This window comes from Sarcophilus harrisii, chromosome 1 (genome assembly GCF_902635505.1).
Source record: "Sarcophilus harrisii chromosome 1, mSarHar1.11, whole genome shotgun sequence".
Lineage (NCBI taxonomy): Eukaryota > Metazoa > Chordata > Mammalia > Dasyuromorphia > Dasyuridae > Sarcophilus > Sarcophilus harrisii.
In genome coordinates, this window is record NC_045426.1 from 445,895,997 (window position 1) to 445,914,425 (window position 18,429).

Here is an 18,429-nt window from a genome sequence, read left to right on the forward strand (position 1 = left end):
CTGGTGTTTTTGTCTGAATTATTTCTAAATGAAATTGTTAGCCCCTAGGGTAGGCTCACTTAATAATTATATACAATAAGCTAAGAAGTGGCAGGTAACCACACAAGGCATTGGTAGCATGTAACTTATTTTTAAAATGTAAAATTAAAGACCAAATCCATGCTCAATCAGAATTTTCTCTATTTAAAGCCTATTACACTCTTTCTTTCAAAAGCTGTGATCTCATAAAATATAGGATTTTCAACAGCTGTTCTAGTTTTGCAATGTGACAGTATTTTTTGTAGCGACAAGCATTTTTTTAAATTATTACCACTCCTAAACGGGGAAAAATCTCATAAAAGAAAACAGTGTCTCATCTCTTTTCCAAGTTAACTTCAAATCAAAACAACCAATGTGTAGAACTGGGTCTTTGGGTTTGTTTTGTGACTGTTCAATATAGTAACTGTTGTGGTTTTCCTGATACATTGTAGAATCTTTAACAATCATCAAAGATGTAAAACTTCATTCATTCAGTCAATCAAACAAATAAGATAGCATTTATACATTATTTTCTAGATTGTTGGTAACCTGTGCATATTTTCCCTGGATAATTTTGTCTCCTTGTGTCATAAGACCCAGCTCACTCACATTCACTTTAATGATAATCTCTTTGATAATAACACCCAAAGATGTATATAATGGGGAGGAGGGATTCTTCTTCATACCAAGTATGGGTAGGCAAAAAGTGGCTTTAAGGTCAGGATGAGTTACATGAGTCTTCTTAAAACACAAACCCATTGGTCCAATAAATCTTTCATACTTTAGTGATTTTCAAGTAAAATTATCCCCAGCAAAGCTGACTTTAATAACCATTCTCTTCTAAGCCTTCTTCTTTCTCTTTCCTGTATGTATAACTTTTAACACTTCTGTTTTATCCTAGGCCTAAATTTTTGGCAAGGATACTTCCCATTTACCAGCTTTTTCTTTTCATTTCCGTTTAATCATGTTGGAAAGGACTTTGGCTTGGGATTGTCTCTCTCTATCCAAAAGATATGCAGGCATTGATCCTTGGGGAGTTTTTTAAATTATTCTTTTTCTTGGTATTTCTCTTTTCATGCATCTTGATAGTCTTTTTCATCTGAATCTTCTCATTAAGATGCTGTTTATGATAGAGTTTGGCCTTTAGACCAATCATTTTCTTTCCTTTCTTTGACCATTCATGACCCTCTTGGCTTTTCTTCTTTCTCTTTTTTTCATGATAATCCAAGTAGTAACCATACTGTTTTCAGTGTAACTCTATGTGGCATGTTGATGGCTGGAGGCCATCGAAGAGCCAAAAAAAAAAATGTTTCCAAACTTTAGATGCTCCACAGTTACTGACCAGCTCTCCACAATGTGACACTTCTTAAGCTCAAACTATGAGTTAAAAATAATTTGCCAAAATCTACTTATTAAAAAAAAGCTCTTGGTTGTCATTTTGCAGTTGATTAAAACTGAACTCAGTTGTGCTTAATGTAAAGGTAATAAAAAGGGAATGTCTTGAATAGCCTCAATTATATCTTCTTTTTTACACAAAGATTGGTAACCTTAAAAATTCCCATTTCCATTTTATTTTAACTTTATCATCCTGAATCACAGGACTCTAAGTCCTTTGTGGAATTAAAAAGGATGTTATATAGTCAACATTATTTTTTCCCTTAACTCAAACTGGATTTATTTGTAGTCACACAAAACAAGAGAATTAGACAACTTTATAGCAACAATTATTTTCCTCTTATTTCTTCAATTTTTTTTTTTTTGATAATGGCCTTAGTAGTCAATTTTCACTGAGTTGCTGTGACCAAAAATAATCTATCACCTAGCAGATCCACCTTCCAGAGGAAGTTTTATCCAGTAATACCAATAATTATTTTATTCTAATGTCAAAATTACATCAAAATATTTTTATAACATTTCAAGAAGAAAGATTAAACCAAAAACAAAAGGTTAGGCCCTGAAACACACACCCTTTGACCCAACAAGCTGCAAATATTAAATTATTTGCCTATTTTCCAGAATGAAGATTTCTTTGCAGGAGCTATTATAAGATTAAGACTTAAGAAGAAAAGAAAAAATGAAGAGGAAAAAAAGAACAACAATTGGTCCATATGCTTTATCAGTCTGCTCTTTCTCATAAATGAAAGCAACACCTCTTATTAATCTCACCTTTAAGGTAAAATCAACTATTATGGAGCAAAAGAGTGAGAAATTAAGTGTCTCTTAATTTACAACATTATTTCCACTGTTTCACTGTTGCCATATTGCCAGCTTCACAATCTTTTTCTCTTGCTTTTATTTTTCTTCCCTCTCTTGATTCATTCAAGAAATATTCATTAAATGGTTACTTAGATATAATAGAAGATACAAAAAATAGAATATAATTGCAGTTAACATCAAGGTTACAGTCTAATAAAATAAATTATAGGGGGCAGCTAAGTGGCACAGTGGATAGAACACCAGTCCTGAAGTCAGGAGGACCTGAGTTCAAATCTGACCTCAGACAGTTGGACCTGAGTTCAAATCTGTCCTCAGACACTTAACACTTCCTAGCTGTGTGACCCTGGACAAGTCATTTAACTCCAATTGCCTCAGAGAAAAAAGAAAGGAAGGAAGGAAGGAAGCAAGCAAAGGAATTATATACAATTTGGAAGGAAGAAAGAAAGAAAAGAAAAGAAAGAAAAGGAATTATATACAATTTGTAAACTAGGTTCTGAGTCCCAATCCACCCACCCACTATAAGGATTCTTATATATGATTTATATATATAAATGAACCAAGGTTCATAAGAAAGAGGTAGAATCCTAAGAACTTGACCCCAAAGGATGGATCTACTTATTTTCCTTTTTAACTTGTTGACCCAATTAATCTAGAAAAGATTCCAAAATTTAAAAAACAAATATCACATACTTTAAGTATACCCCATGTCTAGGTTTTCCCAAAGGTAGCTGACAGAGTCTCCAAATCCTATGATGGCATTCAATGCTCAGTATAATTCTTGGGTATAATACATCTTTTATTTCACTTCAGATAAAATGTATAAGATGCTAACAGCAACTATGAACAAATACAAAAATATAAAACAATCAAATAGTCTTTCAGTTTCCCCTATTCTTTTACTCAGACCAAAGGGAATTTGGGGTGAGATATTAGCCTTCTGTCCTTCTGCTAAGCGATTACTCTTTCCCAGAGTGTACTTATACAGTATGCCTAAGAGTCATAGCACTTTCCTATGCTTAGAGTCTCCTAAAAGGTAAATATGGCTTGGAAATTACAGAATAAGCAAACCTCTTCGCATCAGACCTGTACCATCTATTTCAGCCACTAGCTTTTCTCTCCAAATAGAATGTTATGTAAGAACCATATGGACCATCCTTGTCTTTCTCCCAGTAGCATATTTCACTAAGAATTTGTTCTCTGAAAGGCCCAATACTTGAACTTGGAGCTATCCTCAAGGTAATTTCCAGTGTGGTTTATTCATGTTCAACTTTTTATGACCCCATTTGGGGTTTTCTTGGCAAAGATACTGAAATGGTTTGCCATTTCCTTCTCTAACTCACTTTACAGATGAAAAAATTGAGGTAAATAGAGTTAAGTAACTTACCTAGTACCATACAGCTAGAGTCTGAGGCTAGATTTGAACTCATGAAGTTGAGCTGTTCTGACTACAGGCCTATTACTCTACTCACCATATCATCTAATTACCCTTCCACAACTAGTACTGACCAGAAAATCATTCTTCTCTTCTAGGAGACTATATTCTAAAATCACATTCCCTAGTGAGTTGAAAATCCATTTCCTTCTCTCACATACCCCCCACACACACACACACACACACACTAACACATGCGGGCGTGCATGTGTACATACACACACAACACACACACGCACACACACACACACATACACACACACACACACACACACAAAGACATTCAGAGGAGACTAAAATTTATTAACAGTGTCCTGAAATTCCCTTCTCAGGCAATGTACATAATAAACATGTCTTCCATGGCTATGGACTACTACAATGTCACTATTACCTCCCCTTGGGGGAAAGCAAAGGGAAAGAAAAATCTCCTCCTCTAGTTACACTCTGTAAGAAGGTATAAGGAAAAGAATGTGGAGTTAATCACTCAAGAGATCTCTAGAAATTATGAACACTGCTTTTATAGGCCAAAAGCAAGGAAGACTGATTCTATCATCAGTAATTGCCACTATCCAGTTATCTGCCTCCAAATCATAATTCATACTTTGTAATCTCATTATTATAGTTATATTTAAAGTCACAAAATTAGATACAATTGTCAAAGAAGAAACTACAGGGGAAGGGGAAAAGGAAAGGGATAAAGGAGAGAATCCTAAGGAATATAAAAATGGGGGATTAGGAAGTGGAAACAGTAAAGAAAACAGAGAAGTGACAATTAAGGAGATAAGAGAAGAACCAATCGAGTTCAGTAGAACAGCAAAGAAGGAGGAATGGTTTCAAGTTGTAATCAGCAGATCTATATGTACCTAAGAGGTTAAGCAGATAAGGACTCCAAAAACACCACTGCACTTGGACAGTATATTATTTGATGACCTTTGAGAGAAAGGTTTAAGTAGAATGTTATGGCAGGTAGGTGACAACAAATAATAAGAGTACTGAGCTGGAATCCAGAAAAACTTAATTAAAATCCTGCCTTAGTCATTTGGTAATTTTGATAACGGACAAATTTCTTAGCTTCTTTTTTCCCTCATTTTCCTCACCTCTGAAATAAAGGAATTGATGGTCTCTAACAAATCTATGATCCTATATTTATAAAAACACATTAAGGGATTAAAGTATAAGGTGGAGTTAAAGAAAAGAAAGCAACATTGACTTTTCTTTCAACAAGCTTAGTAGTAAAAAAAGGTTCAAGGTAAAAAAAAAAAATGATAAAGTTGAGTGACAAAAGGATTAAGGGAAGTTTCTAATTTAGCTATTATCATCATCATTATCATCCTAACTATAAAAATCCTAACTAGAAGTCTCTAATTATGGTCGCTCCAAAGTAGCTGGGAAAATGATATAAATCCTGAAGCTACCCAGAAATAACAAATAATAGCTCACATCTTTATAGCATTTTAAGGTTCGCAAAGTATTTTATTTACAATCCCAAGAGTTGAGTATTGGAAGTATTATTTTCATTTTACAGATGAAAAAACTGAGACTCAGAAAGGTAAAATAACTTGCCTCAAGTCACACATTAAGTAGGAGACTGTGGATTCAAATGGGAGTCTTCCAAGTTTAAATCCAAATTAGTACTCTTTCTACTGTGCCAGATACTGACTACCAGTAGGTAGATAAATAATAAATGAATACATAAATAAAATAGATAAAACAAGGATAATGGAAATAAGAATAACTAATATTCACATATCATTTTTAGTTTTACAACTTTAACAATTCTACATTTTCCCATTCGGCAGATGAGTAAAGTAAGATTCAGGTAAAATAGCAGCATGGTATTATTTTATACTTTCTGAAAGCACACAGTCAGGAGTATTTAGATTAATATCTGCTAACTATCTTTATAAACTTATCTCACTGGGTCTCAGAGTCTCAGTTTCTCCACAGATAAAAAGAGTGAACCAGATTATCTCTAAAGTTCCTTATAACTCTAAATCCTGAAATTCTGATTTGTCCAACCCACTATTAAAACTATTTAGGACAGAGTTGGGATTCAAACCAAGTCCTTTGAACTCCAAGTTCATTGAAAAGACCAAGCAGATTTCAAAAGAGAAAGTATTGTTAACAGATGGTGGAATAGCAATTAGAAGAAGGAGCAGTTTTGTTTGTTTTGGTTTTTTTTTTTTTTGGTTTTTTTTGGGGGGGAAGACCTTAAAAGGAAACTATTCCTTCAAAGAGAAACCAATTAAGGAAAGGAGTGAAAGGCACATGTTCACATTAAAGAAGATGAAGTCACAATTTAACAAGTTTTCTGTATGTAGTATTTTTTGGAGTAGTAAGGACTCCAGAGTAGGAGGAGGGAGGGAGATGGGGAGAGGGGTAGAGACAGACAGACAGACAGACAGATAGAGACAAAGAGACAGAGACAGAGACAGCAAGAGACATAGAGAGAAGATGACTTTGAGTTGCATAGGAATATAAGTGGAAAGGATAGAAATTTCAAATGAAAGTGATGAAAGAGACCAGATGTTTGAATGTAGATGAAGAATTGATTAGGAAAAGAAGTATATTTGTGTAGAATTGCTGGATAAATTGAACCAATATGATTATATTGAAAGAGTTTGCAGAATAACCTCCCAAAATTTCTAATGATTTCTAATAACTATATGTAACCCACGTCAATATGGGATTTTCTCCTTAATGCTAATGATCAATGTCCCATATCTGTGTCATGAGTGAGATGATGTTGTGTGTAATATTCTTCTCTAAAATGTAATGTTCTCTTGTTGGGGTTTTCTTGGGGTCTCTGGAGGCAGCCTTCCTTTCAGTTCAGTAATCACCCCAAATATAGCCAGGTATTAAAGTCCAAATCCTTAATTGTCTCTTTCAAAGTCTTGTCTCCTTTCCTGTGTCCTAGTTAGCTTTCTTAGAGGCGTTCTGTTGTCTTGGTTCCTAGAGCTTGAACTCGCTGCCTGCCTTCTCTGGCTTCTGAATCTCCCCCACTGAATCCTGGTTGAGGCTCCTAGCTTATATATGCTGTCTTAAAGGTGTGAATGTTGTAGAACTATAGTAAGAACTAAGTACATGTACTGAACTAGAGAACTGTTAAACACTATGCTAAATTAGATAACTATTGTCTCTATCAGTTCCACTGACTTAGCACCTTGTTTCAAGTTTTGGCCCATAACAGTTATGGAGAATGAGAAAACTCCAGTGTCTTTAGTCTCTTCAGTCTTCTTCAAGCTTTTTTTAAATTGCTGCATTTCTTTAGACTTCAGATACTTTATACTTCAAGCATCAAGAGGGAAGATAGACAAGGCCAACCCCAATTTAGGTTGCTGAAGGAAAAGATTCTGATAAGAAGACAACATCAGAAGAAATTACAGTATCCATCATGTCCCTATTACCAGCTTGTTACACTAGACTTTGAGGAATCTCTTTTGGTTAAATTGAGTTTACTTTGTTCCCAAAGGGAGAGGTCTTTGACTTTATTGCCTTGTATATATTGTCAGATATATACTTTCTCTGATTTTTGTTTTGCTATTAAATTGGACAAATGGATTTTCCTTGATAATCACTATGTGTATTCATTGCAAAATTGGTATTTAGAGGGAAAGGGGCCAAGTCTCAGCTATAGAGTCAGCAAAGATCAGCAATTATCTTGACCCTAAAAGTTGCATCCTCTACATTGACATAAATATGACTCTAGTCCAGTATCACTTCTCCCTGAGGAAAGCAAAACAATGGCCTTCCAAGTCTAACTTCCTGCTTCCCCTTCTAGCAGGAATTAAATTCTCCCTTGGAGAATGGTATTTGGGTAGGGGGAAGGTAGGAGAGGCTAGAAATATCTTTTGTTACTCTTCATGCTACACAATGATATGCTACATACTGAGGACAGGTCTTATTATATATAGTTTCAACTAATATAGAATCCTAGAAATTTTCCTCTCCGATAATTGATCTGGATCTGGAGAGAAGAGTAGTAACTTGGGAGGGAGGGAGCCACAGGAGAGAGAACAGAATGTTGGAATAGGTGAGTTGAATAATAATCCTCAGCAACTTGCCTTCTCAAAAACTTGGTTAGATATGATAAGGGCAGAAATTTCTTGAATGGGACAAGCTGAAAGAGTAGGAGAAGAGGAAACCTTAAGAAATCTATAAATGTTTTCTGAATGAAAGTATGAATCTTGAACATTGAAAGTGGGTAATAGAAAGAAATTCATTTTCATCACTGAAACAATCAAATGTGAAAAAAATGAATGACTACTGTTGGGATGCAATTATTCTTGCAAACATTTTCCAATTCAACAATCTATGGAGCCCTTTAATGACAGGAATTAATTTTTTTTATTAATTTCATAAACAGGAGGAATTCAATAAATATATGTTGATTGCTTTCCTATCAATGTCTTTATCAAGGATAAAGCAGATACAATGATTATAAGAGTAACTCAAAATCTTTCAATATTTTTACTTCCTCAGCAAATGCTTTTATATGTGCTAAATAATATGTAATATAATAAAATATAATTCTATTAGCTGACAGAAAACTGTTCTCTGCTTTATATCATGTTAAATCCATTGCTGATTTCCAAGGTATAATTAAGTTTAAAAACAAACAAGCCAAAATTATTTTAAATGTAAATTTTAAAAAAGGATATATTTGGGAAGAGATGTAATGTAAAGAAAATATGATTTAAAAAAAACTAGATTGAAAGTACACAGATCAGATCCAAATACAGGCACTTCTTTTTAGCTGTGATACAGCTCACAGCACAAAATAAGAAAAGAAAAAATTTTTTTAATCGAAGCATTCTTTAAGATGTGAGTTCTGTAAATGGAAATAAATGCTTTACTATTGCTTTTTAAAAAGTATATTTCTAACTTCTGTGTTTCAAGTAAATATTAAGCTATAAATGACAAAACAGTTCTAAGACCAATGGGCATAAAAAAATTAAACGGGGCAAGAATTGCTCTACTTAGGAAGGAAGCCAGTTTCAAAAGAGGAGGAAAAGTTGGCTTCTGCATTCTCCTTGCTGCACTGCTTCTCAGATCAAACAGAACACCAAAATAGACAGGAATGTCTCTGATCTAGATCTGGTTTCTAGTCCATCCCACACCAATAGAAATGGAATTATGGATACACTTCATATTGTTAATCTTATTTTCCCCAGGCCTCCTAATCCAATCTCTAATTTTGTTCAGGATGCTTAGAAGGGGTGCATTAAATGATTTAGTCCATAGGAGTACCCTAGTACCATATTTAATGAATCCATAGTTGTTTTTAACCCCTGTAGTTTGTGTTCTGATGAAAGTCACAAACTTTCCTTGGTCTTTTTCTTTTTTTGCACATTAAGGTTTTCTTTCAGTATTTCAACAAATCAAACAGAAATAGCCAGCTAGTTGAGCTGGAGGTTACTAGGGCCAATTTCCAGTTCCTTTTCTGGTAGGTTTAGTCTACTTCTTCCCTGCTGCCTTCGCTGACACCTGCCCTTATATTTTTATCTGATTATCAAATGTCTGGTGAGGGAACACTTGGCAGCATTAATGTTCATCCAGTCATCCAAAGGCCACAGAGCTAAAGGAATAACATGAATACCCTGCAAAGCAGTGTCCTTGAAAGTCTGCTTCCTTAAGTCCAACGTGACACATCAACCTCTTCCTATGCACTTTTCTTGCATAACTAAGATTCATATCAGATATTTTAGTGTTTATTACTACATCTAGAGAATTAAGATCCTGCTGTTCTTTGGCAGTGAAGACTGGGATAACACCTTTTCATATCTGATAACCTTACTCATACTGCAGATTAACTGTTTATAGACTTACAAAAATGATAATGGCTTTTTGCTCAGATTGTACCATTCATTCAACATATATTTATCAAGGGCAAAGCACACAAATAAATATAAGAAAAATATAAGTGCATGTGAAAGCTACAATAAGTAGATGATTCTTTTTAATATGGGAAGGTTGGAAACAGGAAAGTGTCATGGAAGAGTATGAATGTGAACTGCACCTTAAAGGATAAATAGAATTTCAACAAGTAGAAATATTGATTAAAGGGGTGCACTGCAGATTTAGGAAACCATACGAGTAAGTTTTACCTTACCTCAAACCTAAAATTACCTTTCTGAAATTCCAAATTTTGCTCTTAGTTGAGCCCAATAGAAGCAATAAAAATAAATCTTCGAGGCTTGATGTCAACAGATTTTTGGAGGCAGCTACCCTTGTCCTCACCATTTTGGATGTTCATCAAGCTTATCAATGTCTTTTTAAAATGTAGAGCCCAGAACTGAATACGATACTCTAAATTTAGTCAGACCAGGATAAAATACAGCACAACTATCTATGCCTTTCTTAATGCATGCTAGACTGAATTATCATTCTGGATCATTTGTGCATCAAATCCCAAAATGTTTTTCAGATGAGTTCTTGTCTGAACAGAGCTCCATCTCTAACATAGAAGCAATACACAAACTGATTTTTTTTAATTGTGTAGGAATTTGCATTTATTCCTATTAAACTTTATGTCATAATATTTGGCCCAACATTCTAACCTGTTGAGATTATTTGGAATTCAATATATGCCTTATTCTTATTCAGTGATAAAAATATTAATAAGAAGATCAAGCACAACTCTCTATACTTCTTATATACAAATAGAAATCTTCAAAATTGACATGGAACTATTAATAACAATTCTTTAAATTCTGAATTCAATTCTGAATTAACTGTACAATTTGTTAATACAAACTCCTTCACATAGGAGAAAAGAAAGACTAGCATGACTATCAAACGCTCTGATTAAATCTAATTTATGTGTATGTGGATGCATGTATGTGCAAATATACACATATATGTATGTGGAGTACATAATACCTCTATGTGTATATATGTATGTATGCATACACATATATATATGTACTGATAAAATTTGTATCTTTTAAATATTTATAAATGTGTTTATATGTGTGTACATATACATGTATAATTTCTCCCATCAGTCTAGAAACTGTGGTATAGTAAATATGTGGTTCTGGACATGGGGGATAGTCAGTGAAAATGGCAAGATTCTGGAAAAGGAGTGTCTTGTGCTAGGACAACAAGCATATCAATGTTACTGGATTGCTGGGGTGGTAGTATGGAGTGAAACACAAGGAAGTAAGATATAAGAAGATTAAAATGATAGGAGAGGGTCAGTTTTTCAGTGCTTTGAAGGAAAAAGTATTTTGAACATGGGTCATTGCTACATCTATACTTTAGAAAGATTAACTTGATAACTAAATGTAAATGCAAAAAGACTTAAGGCACAGAGCCTAAGCAGCAGATTATTATTATGATAGTCCAGGTATGAGATAAGGAGGATTTTTATCAGGATGGCTTCAGTATCAGAGAAGAGAAGGGCTCAGAAGCTTATGAAAAAGAATGTGCTGGTAAATGTTTAATAGTCCTCCAGAGGGAAAAAAAACAGTCAGGATACAGTTTTAGCTTCTTCTGAATTATTAATATTTTTCTATCATTTTCTTAAGTCTAGATAATCAACACAACAATAAATCAAGCCCTCATTTGAAAGATTTGCTGATTTCCAAGATGTAAGTACTGATGCTGAAAATTTGACAATCAGCTACGAATCAAAGCTATGTATTGACTCCAGCATACCCATTATAAGAAATGAGAAATGTTACAAAAGCAGAAATAACAGGACTTGACAAGGAAGGATATGAGGAAGGGATAGAAAGAATAAAGAGCTCAAGATTATATCTTGGTTACCAGTATAAATACCTGGGAGGATGATGATGCCCTTGATAGTAATAGGAAATTTGAGGAGGAGAGAAGGCTTAGGGGAAAAGATAATTAATTCAGATTTGGACATATTGAGTCAAAAATTTCTGAGGGACATTCAATTTGAAATAGCTATTAAATAGCTGAAGATGTGAAGTTAGGCCTGACTAATCTGAGAAAGGGCAAAAGTCTCAGGATAGAGCCTCAGGGGACACTCATATTTACCATGCATGACCTATACAAAGATCTAGCAAAGGATCTGAGAGAATAGTGTCCCTAAAACCTAAAGAGAATAAAGTATCAAGAACAGAGATGACAAGAACAAGAGTGATTAACATCTGTCAGAAGCTACAGTAAGATCAAGAAGGATAAAGATTGAAAAAAGATCATTAGATCTGCCATTTTAGAGATCATTGTTAACTTTTGGGAAGAGATGTTTTGGTGAATTGGGGAGGTCAGAAGCCAAGTTGTAGAGGTTAAGGAGAGAGAGAAAACAATATTAACTAAGGCAATGATATAGATTACTTTGTTACTCCACTCTCCATCTTCAGCTCAGCTTGATTTCAACTCCATGAAAAAGGTATGTCTTTCAAAATAAACTCATCACTTCTAATCCCATTCATGCTGTTAACTCAATTTTGGATATTCAGATACTTCTTCAGCTTCCTCTCCCTTTGACTGGAAAAGTGGAAAGTGGAACTCAATTCCTCCCAAAGTTTTCCTTGATTTGGATACTACCTGAACATTTTCCAAACTTCCTTTTCTGTGTTGTTTTTTCCCATAAGAGTATAACTTCCTTGAAGGCAAAGATTGTCTTTCTTCTTTCTTATTTGTACCCCCAGTTCTTATTATAGTGCCTGACATAGTATGTACTTAATTATTGAGTAGATGCTTGAATTATTGGAAGAGATTAGCAATAAAAAAAGGAAGGGAGAAATTGGATGATAGCTAGTGAAGCTGAACAGATGAAGTGAGAGATTTTGTTATGTTTTGATTTTTTAGGTTGGGAAGAGACATGGGCATGTGTGTAAGCTATAAGGAAGTAGCCAATAGATTGAGAGCAATTAATAACAAGTGAGAGAGAAAGGATGACAGAAGGAAAATCTGCTAAAAAAAAGTTGAAATGCAATAGATCACTTGTTCATAGAGAGGGATAAGCCCTGGCAAGAAGGAGAGTAACCTCTTCATTTGAGAAAGAGAAAAAGTAGAAGATAGTTGCAGAAAGCCTTCTAATCTGGGTGAACAAAGATGAGGAGAAGAGGAAAAGAGGAAATTCTCAGAATTGCCTCAAATTTTTCAGTAAAATATGAATGGGTGAGAGGAGTAGCTATTGGAAAACTGAAGAGGAATGAATGAAAAGATTTGGAAATGCCAAAATGGTAAGTAAGATGGTGTGTAATTTTTGTTCTTCAGTTATTTCAGTCACATCCTATTTTTGGGACTCCATTTGGGGTTTTTTTGGCAAAGGTCACACAGATAGTACATGACTAAAACTGGATTTGAACTTATTCCTCCTGAGGGCTGGCATACCATCCAGTGCACCACCTAACTACTTGAGTGAAGTAATTATGATATTGTTAAAGGAACTGACTTGCCAGAGTGAAGGCCCAGTTAAGATTATGGATCACAAATTTATAATAGGTCCAGTCATCATAGTTTTGTAATTTTTTCCAGGTTCATTCAGAAGCACATGAATAAGAGTGAAGACAGCAAATTGTGGAAATAATACAAGAGAGACTTGGTGCCCCAAACAAGTGCTTTGATAAAATAAAGAAGGAAGGGACTGGAGAGAAGAGAAGAAAATGTAGAATTGAATTCATTCGCCAAGAGATCAAGAAGGGAAAGTAAAGAAAACATAACTAGCATGGGAATAATAGCCTGGGGAAAAACTGAGTGATCAAGAGGTTGGAAGTTCCTATAAGAATGAATAATGAGATCTGGAGTTGCAAGGGAGAAAAAGAGGGGGCATCACAAATATATTATGATCAGAGAAAAGTATTGCAAAGTTTATCAACAGAGAAGTGGTACATTTGTAAATGATGCCAAGAGTTTTGAATGCAGCTGAAATGGAGTGGAGGAATAGGTTATGTGAAATAAATGAAAGAACTGGGAAACTAAGATATCTGAGCATCAAAATATATGTTGAAGTTCCCTGATAAGAGAGCAGGAGTTGGAAAGAAGACAAAGATTATTAGTTACATACTCAACTCAAAAAGGAAAGAAGGGTGAGAAGATAATCCTAAGGGTCAATAGAAAAACCTCCAAGGAAAATAAACCACAAAGAAGAAGTTATGTTAACAGTAGAAGGAAAGCCCAGAAGTGGAAATGAGGAGCTGCAAGGAGTACTCCAACTCACTCACTTCAACCAAAAAGGATAGGTGTTTAAGAGAAAGGTGTGTCCAGGAAGACTTCAGGAGGCAGCCAAGCCTCAATGAGAGCCAGAAAAATAGAAGTGGCAAAGAAAAAGATTTAAAATGAAAGATTTATTGCATATAGAACAGTCATTCCACTGAGAACAATGAAAGGGATGCGTGGACTTTGAATGAAATTTAGGAGGTGGATAAATTGTGTTGAAGGGAATGGAAATAAGAAATCAGGCAATGAAGGATAGAAAATAGGGTTTGGCTGATAACCTATACCAGGTCAGAATCCCTGAAAGGAGAAGGCAAAACTTAGGGGGAGTTTGTTAATCACTGAGGAGGGAATTCTGATAGGTTCCTTAAGATGTCTGGCCTGAGTGGAGACTATCAAAGCTTTGGGCACCTCAAATAAGTGAGTGCATTGAGTTCTTGGAGGGGGAGAGTTGAAGGAATGACATTTCTAGTCTTCCTTCAAAGGCAGGAGAACAGACAAAAGATCAAATGTAGTCTCTCTATCCTATTCTACTCATCCTGATGCTCCCCATAAGTTTGCCTGAGGGAATTCATTCAATGTACTAAAAGTTTTCCTTTCTTTCTCCTCACGTTTTAGGGATACTAGAGGAGCTGTCTAATCCTCTACTATTCTTGCCTGAAGAGCAATCTACCTTCACTTTCTATTATATAATTCTTTGATGATATCTTTTATTCCTGTTCTTATTTAGTGTTCCGCTTTAGTTATATGTTGCACCATGTTCACATCTACCATGTGCCTTGCCATCATGTTCAAAAGGATAACTTATTTTTATTTCTTTGCAAGCAGTTGTAATCATGACTCATTGCCATAATAACAATGGTAGAATACTTAGATTAAAAAATCGAACCTTTGTTTTCATGGGAAGCTTGAGATCCATAAAGGAGTTTCATAATTTCTCAAAGGCAATATATTCAACTCTCCTCGTGCTGTTCAACTCTGAGCCCAACTCATTATTCTTCTGTACTTACTGTATGTTTTGCATTCTGAACTTCAAGCTCTATAGGGATTTCCTTCAAATGGATGTAGATATTTGGGCAAATATTCTTTATAAACGTTATCTTTTCTATGGTTGTAATCTCTGATTACAGCTCTTTTCCTTAAAATTAAAATATTTTGGGGCTTGATGCATTCATTATAATATCATCCTTAAATAAGGGCATCTGGTAGACCTTATCATCCACAAAGAATCCCTCTTTATCCTAGTAGTTTCTTTAACCCATCAAAAATGAAAATGAGGCTTAACACTTTAAATTTAGTCCAGAATGACCTTTTCTTGATAAAGCCATGCTGATTATTTGTGATAAACTTTACCAGTTCGTTACAGATAAGAAACCAGTGCTATTTAAGTGCTAGCTAGATATCATTAAGAAGTAATACTTCTGGTATCCCCAAAATGTTAAGAGAAAGGAAAATCTCTAGTACATTGAATGGATGCTCCCAGGCAAACTTATAAGGGAGTATCAGGATGAGTAGAATAGGATAGAGAGGCTACATTTGATCTTTTGTCTGTTCTGCCTTTGAAGGAAGAGTAGAAACAAAGGTGTAAGGTAATTAACCCACGTATCCAAAGCCAATTCAATAAAGGCTGGCTTGTAAATAGAACCAGATACTAAAACCAAGTTTTGTAGATTACAGATCTTCTTTATTATATCAACATCAACAATTTCCTTCACTTTGGAAACTTCTATTTTCTTTCTCTAACCATAAACCTATGTTTAAACTCCTTGGAAAGGTAACAAATAAAAATTCTAGAGTTGTAAAATATAGAGAATTAAATTACTTGTACTCACATTTTGTACTCACATTCAAGTTAAAAAAAGTTTGTAAGGCTGTATGAAGTTTAACAGATGTGAACAGCTTTTGAAAAGGAATAAGAAGTATACATCCATGAAAAAAACTTATATTACTATTACTAAAAAATTAAGACCACATAATTTTTTATGTTCAGTAATTTTTATCTAATATATCAGCAAATACATTCATATTTTGAAATAGGTAAACATAAAGGTTTGAACTAGAAACAATGTGTGGAAGTTGTGGAGCCAGATTTATGTAAAAACTTTCTAATAACTAATTTTCTAATGGACTTCCTCAAGTTTATGAAGTGGAAATGGAATAACTTGGATTCAAATATTCCATCTCGGACCCTTATTACCTTAGTGATTCTGGGCATATTATTTGATTTTCCTGAGCCTCTCTTTCTTCATCTCAGCCACTCAATAAACATTTATTAAGTACCTAAGTGCCAGGCTTATATGGAAACCAGGTAGATGGTCCAATGGATAGGGTGCCTGAAGTCTGGAAGCCTCATCTCCTGATTTCAAATCTGACCTCAAACACTCACTAGTTGGGTATCCTTGGCAAGTTATTTTACTAAGTTTGCTTCAGTTTCCTCATCTGTAAAATGAGCTGGAGAAGGACATGGTAAAACACTCAAGTATCTTTATCAAAAAAATGTAAAATGAGGTTATGAAGAGGCTGGACACAACTGAAATATACCAGGCACTATACTTATGTGACAAGCACTGGTGATCTACTGTTGTTATTATTTATCCTTCATTCTCAAAGAGGATTACCATGACATTAGGACTTGATGTCATGACAAGCAGGTAAGTTGGATTTGAGTGAGGGTGTTCTATGCAATGTCACCACTTCACTTTCTCCTCCAGAGCCATCTGAGTCTGGTGGCAAGCTAAAGATCAGGACTACTGGAAATGGCCCTGGATAAAATGGGAGACTTTGGCCTTTTTAAGTTAAGGTCTTTAACTGGTGTCTGGTTGAATGAGGCCACACCTATTCAATGATTAAAGCTAAGTAAGAAATGAAGCAGGTTACAAAAAAAATTTTAATTAAAAAAAAAAAAAAAAAAAAAGGTCAATCTAGAAAGAGAAGGCCCTGAGGGGTTTCTGGGAGAAACAACAGTTTCTATTTACATTCACTCTAAGTCAATCTGGACCAAAACAAAGATCAAATTGACTTGGTCTAATATCTTTTGTTGGTCAATCAATGAGAACCAGAATAATTTGAATTTGAGATTTGGTCTTTAAGAAAAAAAAAAAAAATCTAGTCCCTAAAATCCAAGATAGCTTGCAAGGTTTCAGCATTCAGCTCCAGCCTGACATAGGAAAAAAAAGAAAAATAGTTCTTGCCCTCAAGGAATTTACAATCTAATGAGGAAGATCACAAAAGGAAGCTAAAAGGGAGAGGGTGTGGTGAAAGGTGGGGAGGGGAAGGGAATAATGGATTACTCAGATGTCTGAGGGTGCTGAAATGAATGGAAAAAATGAAAAGAAATGGCTGGCCTGAACCCCCACTTCAAATGGATCATTTGGAATTGATGATTCCATGATCCAATCAAAGGGAAGAGAGAACTGCTGAAGTGTAAGTATCAGGGATAATTAGATCTTTCAGAATGATAAAACCTCCCAAAGTTGAGGATTCTGAGGAGAATAATGGAGAAGTATAAAGATGTCCAATGAAAGTGAGGAAGAATAAGTTTCTTGATAAGGACAAAAGAAGAGCTTGAAGCTTAAACACTAAAAAAAACCAAAATCTTAGCAACTGGCGTCATCACTTTCTGGCAAATAAAGGGAGAAAAAATGGAAGCAATATCAGATGTTATATTCCTGGGCTCAAAAATCACTGCAGACAATGACTGTAGTCATGAAATTAAAAGTTTACTCCTTGGAAGGAAAGCTATGACAAATCCAGTCAGCAAACAGATGCATCACCTTGCTTACAAAGGTCCATATATTCAAAACTATGTTTTTTCCCCTAGAAAATGTATGACTGTAAGAGTTGAAGTACAAAGGCATGTTGAGTGCCACAGAACTGATGCTTGAGTTATGATACTGGAGAAGACTTTTTAAAAATATCTTTATTTAAAATTAAATCTAAAATAAGAAAAAACAAAGTAGAAAAAAAAGACAGAAATGGAAATTTTCAAAAACAAAACACTGTCATGTGTCTGGCAGGATATCAGAGAGGATTCCAAATATGTAACAAAAAATTCTGGAGAAGACATTTGAGATTCCCTTGGACAGCATGGATATCCAATTAGCCAGTACTTAAAGAAATTAAGTCAGGACATTTATTGAAAGGTCCAACATTGAAGGTGAAGCTTAAATACCTTAGCATATAATGAAAAAACAAGAGTTATTGGAAAAGATTCTGGTGTTAGCTAAGATTGAAGGACAGAGGATGAGAGGCATAGGTAGTATCATGGAAACAATGAACATGAACTTGGACCGATTTCAGGAGTTAGTGAAAGATAGAAGTATGCTATGCTCCTGGGGTCATCAAGAAATGTACAGGATTGAACGATAGAACAAAGAAGTTCAAAAGTGTGCGGAATTTTGATGAAAAATGAAGTGATTCCTGATGTGGGATTTCTTAAAGATAGGGTTTGGAGAGCTCCACCTTTCAATTAGAGGTGTAGAAGATACCAATGAGGTGTGAGCACCAAGGCTAATTAGAACATCTATAAAATGAGGGAATCCGGAGATTTCTTTCTGCTCTGAATCTATGATTTTCTAAGATTCTGAGAGTTTTAGAGTTTTCCTATTTGGCACAGAGCAAGTAAT

General features: G+C 34.8%; 1 pseudogene; it reads right to left on the reverse strand.

Moving 5' to 3' along the window:
* Nucleotides 1-517: 517 nt before the first annotated feature.
* LOC100929972 lies at nucleotides 518-3,629 on the reverse strand (annotated as a pseudogene).
* Between the last annotated feature and the right edge of the window lie 14,800 nt (nucleotides 3,630-18,429).